Below are 20069 nucleotides of genomic sequence, written 5' to 3'. Positions count from 1 at the left end.
CCACCAGTCAATTCCAACTCTGTCCCATATACCAGGAGTGAAGCATCACTTGAGTGACTCACTATCTGTGCAGTTGAGGCAGTCTGCAACACAACTTGGCCGTCTCACACAGAGCCAGCTGTGAAATTACACAGCTCTTCAAGCAGCTCATCAGCTGCCATGAAGTCTCAAGTGGCTGTTAATGCTTCTCCCTCCACCCTCACTGTCCCATACCAGTCTTATAAAATCAGGAACCATAAATCTTTCACTGTGATCATTTCAAGAATGCTCAGTGTGTGCATCATACATTAACAAATCATAGCATAACAACTTTACAAAGTCATTAGAATATTGCAATATTGCATATTACTAAAAAGTAAATTTCATCATGCTGAAAGTCAGACATGAGAGTGAATTACATAAAGTGTTTCTAAAAGGGAAAGGTAAAGGTGTGAGTGAATCAGTATGACTGTTGAGTGTGCAAGTGTACTGCTGCAGACTTAGACACCAGATAAGAGAATTATATTGCTTTAATGATACAATCCAAAGGGCAAAAATTTTATGACATGCATTCAAGTGGACATTAAAAAAACATCAAGCAGGTTTTATCAACTGTCAAGCTGAATGTCAAACTAAATGCCCCCTACAACTTGTTCCCAATATTAAGTTATTTTACTGCTGATTCATGTTCCATTAAATCCAGCTAATTCCGACTTGTTCCCTTTCCCCTGTGAGTAAGGTGAATATCTTGCTAACTGCTACCATTTTAATAGAAAATTATAAGTTAAATAATTCTGGACAGAATGCTAGTTTACTTTCAACCCAGATGAGATGAACACCATTTCATTTTAAAGACTAGAACAGGGTTCGAGATTCCTCTCCTGTCTGGTGTCCAGTGACATCTGAGAGGTTTTTGTTGCACCTTAGTCTTCATACAATTTATATATACTGAAGAGATGCACCAATTAGAATTTTGTGGCTGATTTTTGCATCTGTTTTTACCTGCTGATACTAATGTTAGCCAAGTCAGAATTCTCTTTAAGTATAATAAAATAAATTAAAGGTACAATATTTAAAGTATTTTTCTCCTGACATAAGCAGTCGATTGTTTATATTGGGTGAGGAGGCGGTTGCATGTTGCTGTGAGTCAGAGAGCTATTGCTGTAAAAGAGGGTCACAGAGTTGACTTTTTAAACTGCACCGATTTCTACAAATGGGGTATCACAGCTACCTTTACAGCAGTCCCTATGTGTGTCTGAATCTAGATCTTTACCTGACATTTTCATTTCCAAATCATCCATGTTCTTCGGCAGGAGCTGAAAGCTTAAAACGATCCAACAGAGCACATTTGCTTTACTCTGTCCTGTCTGTTATTTGCTGACAGTCTCTCATAGCCTGACTGAAGTGCAGAAATGTCTCTACCTGTAGAAGAAAATACAGTATTGTATATAGGGACTTATACATCTTTGCTTACTCTGATTTATTTTTTTAACACCTTACAAATAGTGAAAATAGAAGCCTTCTTCCTCCGGTAGCAGCACCTATCTATCGTGCTATTAGTGCAGCCTGATAACGCAAAGTATGATGGATTCACTGACAGGAGAAAGTTCGGATATTTGAGTTTCCTATTTGCCAGTTGTTGGTCTGGTCCGATGAAGCTTCAAAATTATCTGTCACAAGCTGATGCACTGAGAAAGAGAGTAAAATTTTATTTGTAATAATGCTTTGTTTGCATTGATTTTAAAACTATTTATGTCCTCACTCAGGCAGAAATACATGGAAAAAATACTAGTAACAAATCCTACTACAACATTACTCAGGTTTTTTGGACAAATGTTCAGCCAATTAGGCACACAGTATCTATACTTGATAAAAGAAATTAGCTACCCATCAGATAAACTGATGGCTGTGATTTAATTGATAAACAAAAGCAAAGCTGCACAGTAAGAGTTGTTGCACACTGACCTCTGCACCACACATAAATTAAATGATATTATCCACAATTAGACAGACACTTTAAAAATACTAGATGTTAGCATCCTTATATTTATTAAAAAAAATATTTGTGTAATATTGCATTTTGTGTAATAAAAAATGGCCTGACAGAGCAAAACATTTTCTACTGTTCTCCACTCTGCACCGTATGGTCTTTGAGCAACAAAGGACAACTGAAAGCAGTGCTCAGATGAACTCTGACCCGGATTTAGATGCAGCGGAAACTTAGAGTGGAGGGCCTCTTTATTCTGCATGTTTAATGAGAGTCGCTGACAAACTACATCTAAGTGCTCATTGATGCAGGTTTGATGACAAAACTAGCTTCTTGGCTCTTTTCCCATTTCACTAACTTGAATAGCTTGCTGGAAATGAATCTAACCTGGTCTAATAAAATGAACCAGAATAAGCATTTGGTTTTCTACTTCTATTTAAATCAATCATTTTATGTGTCTGTATGACTAAAATAGAAGCTGAAGTAAACTAATACTAAGCAGAAACTGTCCTGGTTTGACACAAACAGTGTATTTTACTGACATTATTCTAGTTTGAATAAAAAGAGCACAAAGAGTATTTGTTTGTTAAAAACCTTGAGAAAGATGACAGAAACAAAAGTGTGTATTTAGTGATTGGCTGTGTGCTTTATAATGCCAACCCTTTACTTCACTTGAGGTGTGGAAGGATGATTGTTCAAATAAGTTCTTTTGTTATGTAAAATGAACAAGCAAAAGTAGTTTCTAGCTCTAGCTTTTATGAATTAGACTACAGTAGTGCTGTTTCTATCAGTTTTAATTTCAAAATCAGAATTAAAAAACATTGTTGGAAGCAAATGTTATTCCTCTGTCATCACATTGCATGTCTGCATTGTATTTTAATGTCATAGAAAGATATGTAGCTTTGAGTAAATAATGTTAGAGTGTCAGCTTCCTATATATCTGATACTGCAGCATACATAGTTTTGAGGCCAGGCTACCACAGACATTTTTGGCATGAGGGTTGCAACTTAGATTACGTTCAAATTACATGTCCTAATGCTCAATTTTTTACATAAGCTACATTTTTTTTTGGTTGTTCACATTATAATTTTAAAGCGACTGTCATCATACCGCAGTGTGAACAGTGTACGTCCCAAAAGTGACCCATATGCACGGAAAAAGATGTGATGTCGCATTTTTATTAAGGTAAATATGCATGCCACTAATGTCAGCATGTTTGTATTAAATATGAACTGTTGTGCAGTTTGAGCTGAAAAAAATGTGGCTAGCTACATTGATGGTGTTTGCTATGCTTGCTTTGTTCATTGTTTACAATTGATCTTGCCGCTTCCTTTCTCCTCAGGTGCAAAATTGGGTTAGGTGATTTATACATTTTAAAAAACGAAAAAATTAGATGGTGAAACCCCAGCAACAAGTGACCCAATCTGTCCTCATGCAGTAGCATAATGTGCATATTCCACCGTTCTCATCATTACACGAATCATAAGCAACAGATATACAACTGTAGCTGAAGCTTCACAAAATGCAGTTTTAGACAAAGTCACACGTGAATTGAGAAGTTTAGCAATAAACTTAATAAAACCAATGTTTAAACGTATTACATAAGAAGGCCTATGTCTATTGAGTCCCTCCTAAAAAAGGAATGTATGTTCCTAAAAACATTTCAGCTTAATCCATGCTGAAGATTAAAATGATCCTTTAGTTTTCACATTTAGCATAAGCTTGTAAAAACATGTTGCTCAGCAGCCAACTGATTAATCTGCTTAGTTTAGCATTTCTTTTTAACTTACCATTTCAGTTTCTTTCCAGGTCTTCAACAGTAACTTTGCCTAACCAGACAGCCATGCATACCGACATCTGTTCTTGGTTTCACAGTATTGGACTCTTTCATTTGCGGTCCACACACTTTGCAAGGGCTTGAATTATATTTAAATTGATTAAAAATAAATAACAGTATTGTTTGCTTCAGTAGAAAGATTCTTTTTATTTAAAAACAAAATGTATATTTTTGTGCCTTTGAGGGTTACAGCATTCAAGACTTCAAACGTATCTTCAACTGTAAATGGTTCTGTAGATTGCTTGATTGATCGATTAATTGACTGATTGACATTGAGTGTAACATGTCCCAGGGCTAATCCCTTTAATAAAAATCAATATTTTGATGCCACATATGTTTGAATAAACTTTTTCTTGGCTACTGCTTTTTGTGTTTCTCAGTTCTTTTGATTTGAGGATAAATGTACCCAAATAAATTTTGATTGATGGTATTGCAGGTTAGATCAGAAGCTATTACACAAGTGTATTTGTTGTTGTTGTTTGTTTTTTTTCCGCAAATATGAATATAATTTTGTTGATTTTGTTTAATAGAATTTAAGCATCTGAATTTGTCTTTGCCTCAAAATAGATGCTGATGTATCAGAGCAGATTGAAGATTAGGATTAAATTCCCTGTTATCATACTTGTCAGTGAGAAATTTATGCATATCCCAAAAGAGGGGGAAGGTTGGAAAAGTGAGACGGTTTTTAAAAGAGATAAAAATCAGCTGGCGCCTGTTGAGGACGTGCTTGTGTACAGTATGTCCTGTCACTGCCAAGGGCAAAGACTCTCCAGTATCACACCAATATTTCAGTCTCTGCACTCTATTTTTGCTGTCAACAACATTGTCCTCAAACTGATCAAAGGTGTGGTATAAAAGATTAAGAGGAAAATCCTCACATTATGTTAAATAAACAGCTACTTCAGGGCTTCAGTTCCAGGTGTCAGTTTTTCCTCATCATTTGCCTGCAACCTCCGCTGTAAATTTTAGCACCCTGTGGGACTACAGGCGTCTTCTGTTGCAACCTCTCCCCTTCTGCACGTGATCTTTATGCTGGTGCAAAACATTTGGAGGTATTACTTTTACTTCCTGTTCAGGACTTTATGTTGTACCTCAAGAGACTTGGTTTGAGTTGTACTCACAAAACTCTAGGACTCCTACTTAAAAATGCTCCCCATCCCCTCGCTTTTGTCCTCCGTGAGCTCCGCCACCTGCATGTGCCTGTGCATAGATACCCATTGTTAAAAAGTTAAGCCTCAATAAGCAACTTCAACCAAACTAAGGTGAAGCCACAGTTTACACAAACAAGTCACAGGGGTGCACTGAGGTGTATGTGCCCGGTAACTCTAGATTTTTAATTACAGACTGTTGGTTCGACAAGAAGGTCACAGCTTCCTGATGGCCTGTTTGGTGAGTCAGACACTTTGTCACCTAGATTAAATAGACTTTTGACAATTGTTATTTCAATCTGAAAAGACTCACAAAGAGAGGGATGGCAATTAGAAAAGTTTTAATGATGAGAAATTACATGGTTTTTTCTTTGGTTCTCGGACCTGGGAGGAAGACATGAATGCTGAGAATGACATGAGCTAAGATGATCATTTGTAAGGCTTAGATTTAAATATGTCTTCCACCTGATCTGACACTGGTGGTGGATTGGCGGCCAGGGAGCGAGGAAGCCAGGAGTAGATGTGAAGGAAGATGGTGGAGGTGGGGTGGAGGAGAGATGAGCTCAGCTGACTAGCAAAGATGAACACGGTAGAAGCTCCTTTAAAAGCAAGGCGTCGGAAGGTGATTGGATGGAGAATCAGATGGACAGGATGCTGATTGGAAGGCCGGGAGACGCACAGAAGAGTCACTGGAAGGTGGAGGCGGTGAAGGTGAGTCTTTCATTCTGAATTTTCGTCAAAACTCAAATCAAAATATCAGCCATCTTCTCGGAGCCATGAAACTAAGTCAGGTTTTATAGTCTGCTTCACTTGATTATTTTAATGCCTTTGGGTTTAATTCATTCATGTAATAAGATCTGTTTGTTTTGTCTTTATGTCCTAACGTTCTTGCATTTCCATATTTGCCATTTTACTTTTAAGTCACCTGACTCTTCCTTTACTTTGATAGTGATAAAAATAGGTGATTGAAAAACATGTTAAATCCTAACAAAGCAGCAAACAACTGTCATCTACATAAAAAGTGGTATAGTCTTACCCAAAAGCACAACATGCCTCTATGCGACTCAGAGTTTCTCTCTCATATTGTGGAGTTGGATGTAAAAACGTGAGGTTTATATTAGCAGGTAAGCACTTGTTAGTCCCTTCTGTAATCAGTAATCAGAGATGTAGCTTTTTCTTACTAAGTCAAATGCATTCTTCAGATAAGACTCCAAAACTGCTTTAATTTATCATAGACTTATCAGCTACCAGTACCTAATAATCAAATTAATTTACATTGCCGTGTTTGATTTGTTTATACTGAAGAACAACACTTTCTGAGAATGTCATGATAAAAAGGCCCCTTCAGTCAGTTCTACAGTTTAACGTTAAAGTGGTCCGAAATATTTACCTGGTTATAAATTTTTCAAAACTCACCTCAAGTTAACAAAACCACACTCAACAGATTTTGCTGTGCCATTATTTAACTGTACAGGTCAAATTTCTGTAAAATCAGTCAAATTCACTTTTGATTTAGCTTGTAAACCACTGAACAACATGTCATGGAATGTTTTTCAGTTTTTTTTTTTGTTGTTTTTTTTTTTTTGTTTTACTATTATGTTGTAAAACATTTTTTAATCAACATAAAATATACATTTTCAAAACAAGCTTCACGCCTCTGGTGACATCACATAAGGCGCAAGGCAGCTTATCAGAGTCCAGTTGTGTTTATTTTGTTTTTGCTTCTATATTTGCATGCTGCCTTCAATTTTTCCCATGTTTTATTATTTGCAACCCTGTAAGAGGTGTTCACTTGTATTCTGTGTACTTCAACTGCAGTAACATGATTGAGCCCTATGTGACAATACTGCAGGGATTTCAGAAACATTTGCACTTAAGTCACTAAATTGTATATCTTTCTTTCATATCAGTTTCCTAAGAAGATGGAATACAAAGAAACAAAGATCTGGTTTTACCTTCCTTCTCATCTAACACTGTAGTTTTCACAGTTTTATCATCCAGCTATGCTCGGCTGCCACAGATTTTTTTGGACATTTTAAAAATGTATCCCACATGAACAACACGGCAACATGATCAACACAACTGCAGCATAAATGTCACAGCAATTACCCAATAATAATATTACATAATCTCATACTTTATTATGCAGTCTGCATAGATAAAGTTTCCCTTATCTTTGTATGGCATATATTTGAAACAGACAATGAAACTGACAGCATGACAGCATGACCTACAATCTGACAAAACGTTGTCTGACAACTTGGGGGCATACGACATTGAATTTAAATTCTCAGATGGTTAGATACTTATATATGAAAAAGTAGAATAGGGTAAGACAGTGACATCACAACACAGTAAAATACCCTGCCCCAAATGCAGCAGAACATCATGAAACCCATACCTTTGAATCCAATATATACATGCATCCAAAGCGATGTTTTCTGATACTTAAAGATGCAACGGTACTTCATATTTTGCAAAATCTTCTTAATTTCCCCACATTTAGACCCATGTAACGTGTGTTTTAGTATGCTAGAATATATGGCAATATAAGAAACACTTACTAATTCTAGCCCTCAAATAAATCTGTCTTACTAGCTATACCACAGGCATTATTTTAATCATAAACACAGGAAGAAGTCAGAAAAAATATTAAATTGCTCTGGGACTCTGGAAATTTAGAAGTACTGTAGTTAGAATAAGCTTAACATTATGAGAACAGAATGCATGTAGTGACAGTGTATTGATAAAGTAGAATTCACTTTACAAGTGATGAAGGTGCATGGAAATCCACTAAGGTGGAAGCATTTGAACACAAATATAAAGTTCTAATGGAAATTCTTGTTTCTTACCTTGGGGGTCATCAGAGCCAAACTGTGGCTTGAATACTTAAAGATGCAGTCGCAGTGGTTTTTTATTTTATTTTGCCATGCATGCTGGAATATGTTTATATATATAAAAAAATGTCCAGGGTGTACCCTGCCTCTCGCCCATTGACTGCTGGAGATAAGCACCAGCTCCCCCGCGACCCACTATGGAATAAGCGGTAGAAAATGACTGACTGACTATATAAAAAAACATGTGTTCCATGAGTCTCAGCTTGAGGAAGTGGAGGTAAAATTTTAGAACATCAAGTCCTGCCACATTTTCACAGAGTCAATTCCTATGCACCTGTTCTGAATAGTGCATGTATATTAGGACCAAGGGTCCTTAACCAACAGTGTTTTACTGCCTCAGGCTATGCTACATTACTTCTCAGGCTATGCTACATTACTTCTGGTATTTTATTTTGCTTTTGTTTTTGTGTTTCCACTTACCCTCTGAAAATGACATTTTAAAGGTCAGGGAGTGGTTAGATAACCATTTGCCAAATTTGTCATCACAGATATCACAGCATAAGGTTAGGTAATGTATTGTTATGACTGGTACATTGCTGCAATGGAGTTGGAGTTACAGTTGAGTCAAATCTGTGGCACCTGTAGTAAATTATTTCCACATTTCCCAAAAAATTCTTGCTAATCTGGTGTTTCAATTGTGTGTGCTTCAGTGTAAAATACACACAAATGTGACGCAAGTTTGTTATTTTCATATTGCATTGTGTCTTCATTCTCCATTAAAACAAAAGGCATAGTATGAGAGGCTTATGAGGTTGAATCCTTGCTACTAAAATATTATCTGAACGATTCTGGATCTATGTGGAAATCTGTCAAAGATCCCCAGTTCAATAAAAGTGAAGTATTTACATATACGAGATGATCAACTTGATTCTTCAACCACCTGTAACATCATCAACCCAAAGGCAGAATTAGCAGGTTTTTCTGTAGCTCACTTTTTTAAAACATTGCATTTTGTAAAAATCAGTGGAAATCCATACTTCATTATCCAGTTGAGATTTTTTTAGGAAAATTGTTAGTGGAAAAAAGTATGATGCTACCTTGCGTCTTTAAAATACAGTACAAAAACTCTAGTAAATAAAAACATGACACCATAGAGTTTATACAGACATTCTATTTTATTGCCAAGATTCTATTTGTCCTAAACAAGAACCAAAGAGAACAGTTAGCTGTTTAAATACAGCAAGCTCCGACAGATAAAAAGAAAAACCTTTCTTAAAGACTGCAGCAATCTGTAGAAAATCTAACAGATCTATTTCAGTTTTCCTTCGCACACCAAGAAAAGTTACCAAGCTGCTCAAATATTGTATCACAGGAAATGTTGAGGAACAATTTCCTTAAAGAGTAACAGTAGAATGCACAAGTCTGGCTCCCGGAGGTTTGGGGCCACCACTTCTGGGCCATCCCAATTAGATGGAACTTTCCTGCTGAGCCTGACTCAGCCTGAAAACAGGAGCACCCAAAGGGAGCTGGAGGAAGATGTGGAGGAAGGAGAGACGGGAGTCGCACGCAGCCCTGAGTGCTTTGTTATCTTTGGCGTGTATGTGTTTCACATCCAGTCTCTCCTAGTTTGCACTCAAGTGATTTGTGTTTGAGAGGACAAATGAAAATATGAAGATGAATAAATGAAAGACTGTAGCATGTATTTGCAGAAAGCCACCAATATTACTGAAAAATACTGCCAGCATAATATTTTATGAGTTTGTGGGAAATTATTTTAGATACATTGATCCAAAAACGTGTTGGTTTATGCTTGACAAAGATTAAAATTCCTGTTACCCTAAGATTAACATCACTGAGAGATTTGTTCTTTTAGTGTAATTTATTATTCATTTAACCAGCTCTTTTTGTACTACTTAATTTGGTTTTCAACTTTGGTTACTTTTTTGTATTTTTAGTTAACTTAATTCTAGCTGCATCCCTGTACAGGTTATTTGTGCCAACTGACCCCAAATGCAGAAAAAGATTGTGATTGTAAAACATTTTTAAAAAGACTCAGTAGAGCTGTAATCTTAAATTGATATAATTTAGTATATGTTTATTGTACTTTAAGTACATCATAAAGGTTAATAATGATGGTAAGATACTGACTACTTAACCTCTGCACAGAACCCCACTTAGCACCTCTGAACTATCCCTTTAAGTTTTAGCCACAAGCTGATTAGGTTTAAGCACTAAAACTGTTACAATTTTTGTTATTCGACAAATGGCATTTTGCTACAATTCCATTTTACATCATTTGTATCCATGTCACATATACCCCTCTTTTTCCATGTTTGGTTGTCTGTGACAATTTGCTAAACAAAATGGTCTTACTTGCTCATGTATATTGTATACAGTATACAGCGAAACTACTAACGCATTTTAGTAAAAGGGGATTATTGTCACTTCCGTGGTTAAAAAAGCCTTATCATGACAAACGTTCTTAAAAGTAAAAACACTGAAATTAATTTTTTGCCCATTTATGATAGTGACTTATTTTTAAATGAAATATAAGGATTGTATTATCAGCAGAGTAGCTAGGTATTTTTCACTCATACAGTTAAGGAGAGTCGGAGAAATAAAAAATATTACTAAGAGAAGTTTATTATATCTGCAGTAGACAGACTTCTACATTACTAAAGCTACTACTCCCTTGACGATTAATAGAACTCCAATGATTATTGTCAAAACTAAAATGTTATTCTTAATTTTCTTTATGTAGCACAAAGTTTCTAAATATAGGTTTTTGAGCTTCTTATATTATTGTGCTGTAACAAGAATATACTTGGTTCTCCCCATTGTAATAAGACACTTTAAAGCCCTAGAAATATGCCATTGTTCATTTGGCCCTTTCTTACTGCATTAATCCCATTGCCACGGTCTAATGCTGAAATCCAGAGCAGCTAAGACAACTGGATATGTTTGACCACACAAGATTTTCCTTTTTCTCCTGAAACAACCAGGTATCAAACGTTTAACCACAGAGTGGCACACCCTGGAAGTACATCTGTGGTTTATCCATTGCAAAGATTTGGCTAGTAGCTCTAATGCAGTTTTTAAACTCTGAAAGGTAATTAGATATCATCACTCTTTCATTAACTTGGTATTTCTTGTGTCTCCATGACTATGTAGGAAGAATGGACCTTTTCATCAGCCCTCCAACAAATGAACCTTGCTGAAAAGAGGCAGGTTAAGTTGGGAGGATAATGAAACAAGAGAAAAGAAGGCAGAAAAAGTAAAATGGTGCAAAGTGTGTGTCCAGTACAACAACTGTTAATCAAATATGTGCGAACATGGCTATCACAGTTGTGGTGGGAAATAAAGCAATACGGAAGTAAACAGCAGCAGGTGACAGTAACAAGAAGGGGAACTTAGGCAACACATTAGAGTTTATTTTTAGACCAACTGTAGGCGACAACAAGAGTCTCCCTTTCACCTGATCATTGAAACAGGTTAGAGGGAAGGACGGCTGGATATTCCATTACGTAGGCCAGACCTGAGCGCACACAGCCTCTTTATGAAAGGTGTCTCTGTTTGTGGACCAAGATGCCACACTGACATCATCCGGAGCCAGCGGATGGGACATTTTATGTGTTGTGGTGCCAGGGAGGAGTTCGCACTTTCAGCCAAACTGACTAAGAGCTGTGCCTCAGACCGATGTGTAAAAATCCATGACAGACTAAAGAATTACAACTAATAACAAATGCTCCTTTTAAGTTAAAGTGTTATCGGAATAACAAAACAAACTTTCTGGACAGCAAGAACAAAACGAACTTACCAACAGGGATAAAGATAATCCGAGGCAGAAATGTAGTACTGTTTCACCTCCAAGAAGGGTGGTTGAATGTCTGACATCATCTATTAGATGGAACATGCACTAAATGATTGTCACTCCTCCTCTGGGATATTGTATGTGTCTTAGTGTGTACAGTGAAATGAACAGGGAAGGAGACCTTGTGGAAGACAATCTGAGTCCTAAATGAATACCTTCTGACAATCAGCAAAACTGATGTATTTATCTGATAACTGATGTTGGAAAAATGTATATAAGTTATCATTGTTTAGTTTAAACCATGTTTATGTTTGAAGTTCTACTAGTTAAGGTGATTCCTATGATTGTTTTTTAGTGTGAAAAATGGTTTGTGGAAGGTTAAGGAATGCGGTCTGGAGTGGATCACTCCCTGGACATGATAAGCTTATACCATATATGGGAATGACTACTCTTTTAGGTTGAAATCTCTGTAAGAATTGGCTGAACCGATTCCCGCTTTTTGCTTGTAGGAATGTGAGTTGTAAATAAAAGGCTGGTGCAAGGATTCTCCCTTTGTGAGAAGGAAGTCGCTGTTCTGGCAGAGGACGGTCTCACCCTTGCAAGTCAAACTTACTTGGTTCACTTGTGTCTTATTTTACACTTATCTGTGTTTATCAGCTTTCTAACTCTATCCACTGGGATTGTTGAGTATTTGATGTGGGAAAGAATAACTTTAACATGGTGCAAAACATGCAGTGTTTACAAGTTCTCATCAATTTATGCTGATGATACACTGATATTGTCTGATTTTATGTTTTGGCCAACAGAATCAGAGAAACAGGAATAATAAGATATACAGATTCAGTCCATATGGTAAGAAGTAGCATGTCAACCCAGTGTTACTTTTTTCTGATTCCTTTCTTTATAAAGATACAGCCCATGCTTTACTATATCATAATTTGGATAAATTAACACTATGCTAGTTGTTACTGACATTTGATCTCTCACTATATGACAATGTTGCATTTAATTACTTGACTAAGATTCTCACATCTTGATAATATTGACTTTCCAAAACAGTCAAGTTATTGAAAACAAAATTCTGCAGGAATGGTCAAACATTTTTAATTTTAACTTTTTATTTGATTATATAATAAAGAGTGATTTATATCTTTTTACATGTCACATGGAGTCTCTGCTGTGGCGAGGATGGACAAAGCATGTGATGTATGCTATTTAATTCATGCTTTGTAACTGTCACCTGTTCTCAGATGAGAGGACCCCTGTCAAGAGTCCAAGCACACTATTAGCCTCTGCACACAATTAGACTCAGGTGATGTTGTAACATTTTGTCAGCACTTTGAAAATAAGCCATTGTCATTCAGACTTAATTACAAGTTAGGCTCAGGTTTTGGAAATAGAGAGCACTGACCTACAGGGATCACACTCAGCTTCAATACTGTTTCATTGTTATTTAAACCAACTCTGATGCCATTTCACCAGAAGCCATTTAGAAAAGTACCTTGAGGTCACTTAACAGAGTTCAATCTTGGTTCTGCTTTTTAGGTGTAGCATAAGAAATATTAAAATGTCAAATATTGTCAGTAAAGGGGATGCTTCCAAATACATAAAAAAATCAGGAGATATATTTATTGTTTGGGGTTTTAAAATGATTTTTAGTTTCATAATGGCAATATATTGGGCAAAACAGATAGTATTGGCACCTTTTTATTCCCGTTTCCATCTCTCTAGATATGCTATCAAACAAGTGATTGAAGTATTTCAGTTTGTTAGAATCCCCCAGCAGATGAGGCAGAGATTATACTAGTGTTATATGCTTGGAGCCAATAAGGGAAGGACATTCTTAGAAAGTGTACTGCTGTTATTGCTCTTCACCTTTTAGTCTCAAGGATGAAGGCCAATGTCAATATATTTCTCAGAGCAAACTATTTTCATACTAGTCTGATCAGCTGAATTACATGCTCTAATAAATAAAATAAAATATTTGCCCTATTGCAATTTTTGACTGTTTTTGATTTTATGTCACACTTAAATGTCATTCAACAAATCAGACAAAGATAACCTGAGTAAATACCAAATGCATTTTCAAAATATTTTATTAATTTTCATATTTATTAATAGAAAAACTATCCAAACAGCCTGCCCTGTGGATATAAAGTTATTATGCCCCATCGTTGATTCATGAATTAATTAAATAGATCCTTTCTGACAGAATGAAGTAGGCTAAAAGATCTTTAAAAACAGCACAATGTGCCTTGATCTAAAGAAATTCAAGAAAGGTGAAGAAAAAATCACTGAGATCTATCAGTCTGGGAACAATTAAATTTGGGATTTGAAGCAAATTACAGTGAGAGCCCATACCCACAAATGGTGAAAACATGAAACTTCTCATCCAGGAGGTCACAAAAGAACCCAGAGCAACATCTAAAGTGCTGTAGGACTCACTTGCCACTGATGATCAAAAATAACACAAAAGCACACCACACATTTGCCCAAAATCCTCTTGATGACCCCAAGACTTTTGGGAAAATATTTAGTTTAGAGACAAAACAAAACAAGTGTTCGTTCTGTCACATCTAGTGTAAAACAAACACAGCATTTCAGAAAAAGAATAGCATATTGAGACTCAGACATATTTTGACATGATTGCTTCAACAGAAATTCTGCTCTCTAAATTCTATTCTATTCTATTCTATTATAGGAATGTTGTGTAGTGGCCTAGTCAAAGTCCAGACTTAAATCCAATTGGGATGCTGTAGCAGGACCTTAAGCAGGACGTTAAGATTCTAAAACCCCATAATGTGCCAAAACACTTCCACAGTGACATAAAAGAGTCTTTGCAAGTAATCCTATAGGCTTGATAACAGTTGCCACCGCTAAATGTGGCACAACCAGTTACTAAGTTTAGAGGGAAATTGCTTTATCACATACGGCCAGTCTAGCTGGCTTTCTTAGCTTAAATAAAAAGAATTCTAAACTGCATTTGGATTAACTGAGGATATCTTTGTTTGATATTATAATTAGTTTGATGATCTAAAACATTTAAGTGTGACAATGAAGCAAAAACAGTTGAAATAGTTTTGTTTGTTTTTTTTCACAGGGTTGTAGCCCCCTATCCTTTCAGGTATGCCGCTGCAGTTCTGTGTAGGATGTCAGGGAGGTGTGAGACAGTCAGAGTTTGGGAATGTGAAGCAAAATCTTCTGAGGTTGACTGGGCCTTGATAAGTCTTATTTAAACTTTTGCAAAATGCCATGTGTCAAGAGCTGCCCGTGGTCAGAGGGCTCTGATCTGGTAAAGCAAACATCAGGAGGCCACCCATCCATCTTTAAGGTATCATAATTTACAGTGCAACTAATGTGGTTTATGTTTCAGACATCATTCTAGAGAATTAAAGGGGTGAAAGCATCCAGAAGTAAGAATTAGACGGTTTACTTGAAGAATTTTGAAAGTTCTGCTTTTGCAGTCCTCTGCCATGTCTAGGGCAGTTGGTCCAAGTTGTGGAAAGTCTCAGACAGGCGCTATGTGAGTGGCTAAAACGCCTCTGCTAGCTTCCCTATATTTTTAATAACTAAGTTAAGGCACTAATATGCATGCTGTAAATCACTTAACCATCTCAACATTGTAGCTATAAATGCAATACTAGTATTATAATCTGCCCTTTAAAAAAAAAAAAAAAAAACCTGAAAAGATCCATGACATGAATTAAAAACATTAATCAAAAATATAGTGTATGCTGTATTTATGAATTGTTTTTTTGGGTTTGCTTCTGATTTCCTGCACACACTTCAAACAAACAATCTAATATGCTTCTGTATTGACACCAGTTAAAAAAAAAGAGTGATGGTCTGCTCAAACTTTTGCAGTGGATTCTGTGAGGTGAAAGACATGATTTGGCAGTTTACCCCCAGTGTTTGCCTCAAAATTTTTACGCCGTGGCTCAAATTCAAGCTGAGAAGTTTCCCAAGACCTTCGCCTACAGCCAGTTGTTCCGTGTAAGCTGTGAGATTCACATCCACCCCTCCTCCCCTGGCCATATTTAACTGGAATTCAGTCTGCCGGCCTACTCAAACCTCCTACAGTCAACGATGTGAGGCCGAGAACATGCCCAACCACACCTCTGATGCCTCAGTGCAAGCTGTCACAGGGTTTCCTCCTTTGCAAGTTCAGACCCGTCGGCTCAAAAATCAAAGGAGAAGCTTTTCTTGAACCTCCCAAAACACATGTCCTCCTTAAACTTTAACAACTATCCTTAAACCTTTTTAGATTTCATCACATCACAACCACAAACTTTCATGCATTTCATATGAATTTTAAGAGGTAGATCAACACAAAGTAGCACACCATTGTGACCTAGTCTTCAAAGCTTTTTTACAAAACAAAAAGTAGTCTTTTGGGATATGTCTCCAGCTTTGCACATCAAGAAAGTGACATGTTTGACCATTCTTCTTTGCTATATGGCTCAAAATAAGACTGAAGACCAAAATCAACTGGATTAAGGTATGGACTTTGACTCTCCATTGTAGCTCTGGCTGTACAAGTCCTTCTCAAAATATTAGCATATTGTGATAAAGTTCATTATTTTCTATAATGTCATGATGAAAATTTAACATTCATATATTTTAGATTCATTGCACACTAACTGAAATATTTCAGGTCTTTTATTGTCTTAATACGGATGATTTTGGCATACAGCTCATGAAAACCCAAAATTCCTATCTCACAAAATTAGCATATCATTAAAAGGGTCTCTAAACGAGCTATGAACCTAATCATCTGAATCAACGAGTTAACTCTAAACACCTGCAAAAGATTCCTGAGGCCTTTAAAACTCCCAGCCTGGTTCATCACTCAAAACCCCAATCATGGGTAAGACTGCCGACCTGACTGCTGTCCAGAAGGCCACTATTGACACCCTCAAGCAAGAGGGTAAGACACAGAAAGAAATTTCTGTACGAATAGGCTGTTCCCAGAGTGCTGTATCAAGGCACCTCAGTGGGAAGTCTGTGGGAAGGAAAAAGTGTGGCAGAAAACGCTGCACAACGAGAAGAGGTGACCGGACCCTGAGGAAGATTGTGGAGAAGGGCCGATTCCAGACCTTGGGGGACCTGCGGAAGCAGTGGACTGAGTCTGGAGTAGAAACATCCAGAGCCACCGTGCACAGGCGTGTGCAGGAAATGGGCTACAGGTGCCGCATTCCCCAGACCTGGGCTACAGAGAAGCAGCACTGGACTGTTGCTCAGTGGTCCAAAGTACCTTTTTCGGATGAAAGCAAATTCTGCATGTCATTCAGAAATCAAGGTGCCAGAGTCTGGAGGAAGACTGGGGAGAAGGAAATGCCAAAATGCCAGAAGTCCAGTGTCAAGTACCCACAGTCAGTGATGGTCCGGGGTGCCGTGTCAGCTGCTGGTGTTGGTCCACTGTGTTTTATCAAGGGCAGGGTCAATGCAGCTAGCTATCAGGAGATTTTGGAGCACTTCATGCTTCCATCTGCTGAAAAGCTTTATGGAGATGAAGATTTCATTTTTCAGCACGACCTGGCACCTGCTCACAGTGCCAAAACCACTGGTAAATGGTTTACTGACCATGGTATCACTGTGCTCAATTGGCCTGCCAACTCTCCTGACCTGAACCCCATAGAGAATCTGTGGGATATTGTGAAGAGAACATTGAGAGACTCAAGACCCAACACTCTGGATGAGCTAAAGGCCGCTATCGAAGCATCCTGGGCCTCCATAAGACCTCAGCAGTGCCACAGGCTGATTGCCTCCATGCCACGCCGCATTGAAGCAGTCATTTCTGCCACAGGATTCCCGACCAAGTATTGAGTGCATAACTGTACATGATTATTTGAAGGTTGACGTTTTTTGTATTAAAAACACTTTTCTTTTATTGGTCGGATGAAATATGCTAATTTTGTGAGATAGGAATTTTGGGTTTTCATGAGCTGTATGCCAAAATCATCCGTATTAAGACAATAAAAGACCTGAAATATTTCAGTTAGTGTGCAATGAATCTAAAATATAGGAATGTTAAATTTTCACCATGACATTATGGAAAATAATGAACTTTATCACAATATGCTAATATTTTGAGAAGGACCTGTATGTTTAGGGTGGTGTTCCTACTAGAAGATGAACCTCCACCCCAGCAAGTCTTTTGCAGTTACTAATAGGTTTTCTTCCATGATTGCCTTGTATCCATCTTCCCATCAACACAGAATAGCTTCCCTGTCACTGCTGAAGAAAAGCCTAGTATGCACAGCATGGTGCTACCACCACCATGTTTACAAGGTCAGTGTAGGTTTTTGACCACTTGTATTGAATGTAGGCCAAGCTAATTTTTTGTCTAATCTGACCAAAGCACCTTCTTTCACAAGTTTGCTTTGTCCCCTACATGGCTTGTGGTAACATTTTTCTTATGGCTTACTTTCAACAAGTCAACAATCTGTGCACTTTTCCTTACAATCCAGATTTGTGGAGTGCACAACCAATAGCAGCCCAGTCAACAGATTCTCACTTCTGAACTGTGGATCTCTGCAGAACCTCCAGTGTCACCACTGGCTTCTTGGCTGCTTCACTGATAAACTTCTGAAAGTTATTGGTTGCACTGTATTTTATTAAGGGTTACCACAGTAGAGAGGCCTCTGATAACAATTACTCATTTCCCTTCCGCTTCACAATTATGTTCTTCTATTTATTTGTCTTTCACATAAAATCCCAGAACAATGCACTAAAGATGGTGGTCGTAGCATAACAAACTGAAGGCTTTTCCCTTCAACCTATGTTTCCTTCCAACTGCTGAAGTGTTTTAGAAGAATAGCATTGAATGTGATTTAGTTGTATTTAGGCTCTGCTGCAGTCTTGATTTGTTTAACATGCAAGCACCATCCTGGTAGGTCAATTAAAATCAACATTTAAAGGTAAAACAGCGAAAAATTGTAAGAAACCTTTAACAACTTCCTTACATAATAACTTTAAAAAAATCACAAACCATTTTAACATTGCGTTAAAACTAATTACAAATTTACAAAGAAATTACAAATATGAATATTTACAATTAGTTGATTTAGCACAGTTTTATCTCAGTGAGCCTAAATCCGAGATACTTTACCCCTTGTTATTCCTCTCTATTAAACCAGACCTAATCCTGAATACCAAACCTGAGCAAATGTTTTGTTCGTGTCATTGCCTGCTAATATATCCCTGAAATATATATGACACTCATGAATTTGCTGGCGTTTACTATTTTCTTTATTTTCTTGGCTTTATTCGGAGTTGTAACTCACTATCGGATCCAGTTTCTAAAATTCAATACGCGGATTAAAGGAACTGAACTCCCACAACAAAGTCTCTCTTGTATGCTGAAAACAACTGTTACAGCAAATCCAGAGTAGCAGATTTTAGTGTCACAACATTGTTTTTTCTTTCTTTTTTTTTTTTTTTTTACTATTTCTAAAGTAATGACTCCACACAAAGAAAATAGTATTTAGGGTTAAATAAATCTAGAGTAATGATAGACAGAAGATAAGTCTCTGAAAAAATATTTTATAATATAACTTGCCAAGGGCAATTTTGAAAAAGAACATTTTAATCTCAGTCATTTTCTATGGTAAAATGGAAAAAAATATACTATAAATAATTGTTTTTGCATTAAAAATAGGAAAGCCTAACAAAAATTACAACAATTGGACTTTTTTTTCACCTATTACTCTACCTCTTTAGACGCCTTCCATCACTAAAGGAAAATATAAATAAATAATAAATCATTTATTGAATATTATTACCATTAAATATATTATTTTGTGTAATTTGTTGTGTAATTAAGATACTTTGACTTAGAGCTGGATAGATTTAAATTTGTTGCGTTTTTTTGTTTTGTCTTTTTTGTCTAAATAATATAATAAATGCATGTGAAATTAATATATATCTGTGTTTCTTGTATTTTCTATTTTATTGGAGAAAACATAAAAAGGAAACAATTTGAAGCTTTCAAATGTAAAGTTCTCTGTAGTGGCTAGATAATATAGCAGTGCTTAATGACAAGTTTCTGGACAGCTGTCTCCCCCTGTTGGTCCATTTTGCAACATATTGCTTTCTCTGCTGGTCCGGGGAAAGTCTGATTACTAACAGATTATGTGCATTTTTTTTAAACAAAATATCAGTCAGCATATAATCAAAGATAAACAAATATTAATTGAATTAGTCCTTCAAATCCAGAAATATGAAGCATAAATTGGATATTTTAGGGGTCTAGGTGTCTCATTTATTTAAAAACCTAACAAAGATCTTTCAGAAATCAGCATGTATTTATTTGACATACAAACTACATTCGTGTTTGTAGTTTATTCAACGGGTTATGTTAAATTTAAGCGTTATAGTATGAGGTATTGTTTTCTGATTAAATTAATTCAAGTTTTCTGTGCAAAAATGACATGAGTATGTTATTAAACCTGCACTTATTGTAAATTA

The sequence above is a fragment of the Girardinichthys multiradiatus genome, chromosome Y (assembly GCF_021462225.1).
Source record: "Girardinichthys multiradiatus isolate DD_20200921_A chromosome Y, DD_fGirMul_XY1, whole genome shotgun sequence".
Classification (NCBI taxonomy): domain Eukaryota; kingdom Metazoa; phylum Chordata; class Actinopteri; order Cyprinodontiformes; family Goodeidae; genus Girardinichthys; species Girardinichthys multiradiatus.
The sequence above is the reverse complement of the archived record's forward strand: the minus strand, read 5'-3'. Positions refer to the sequence as shown.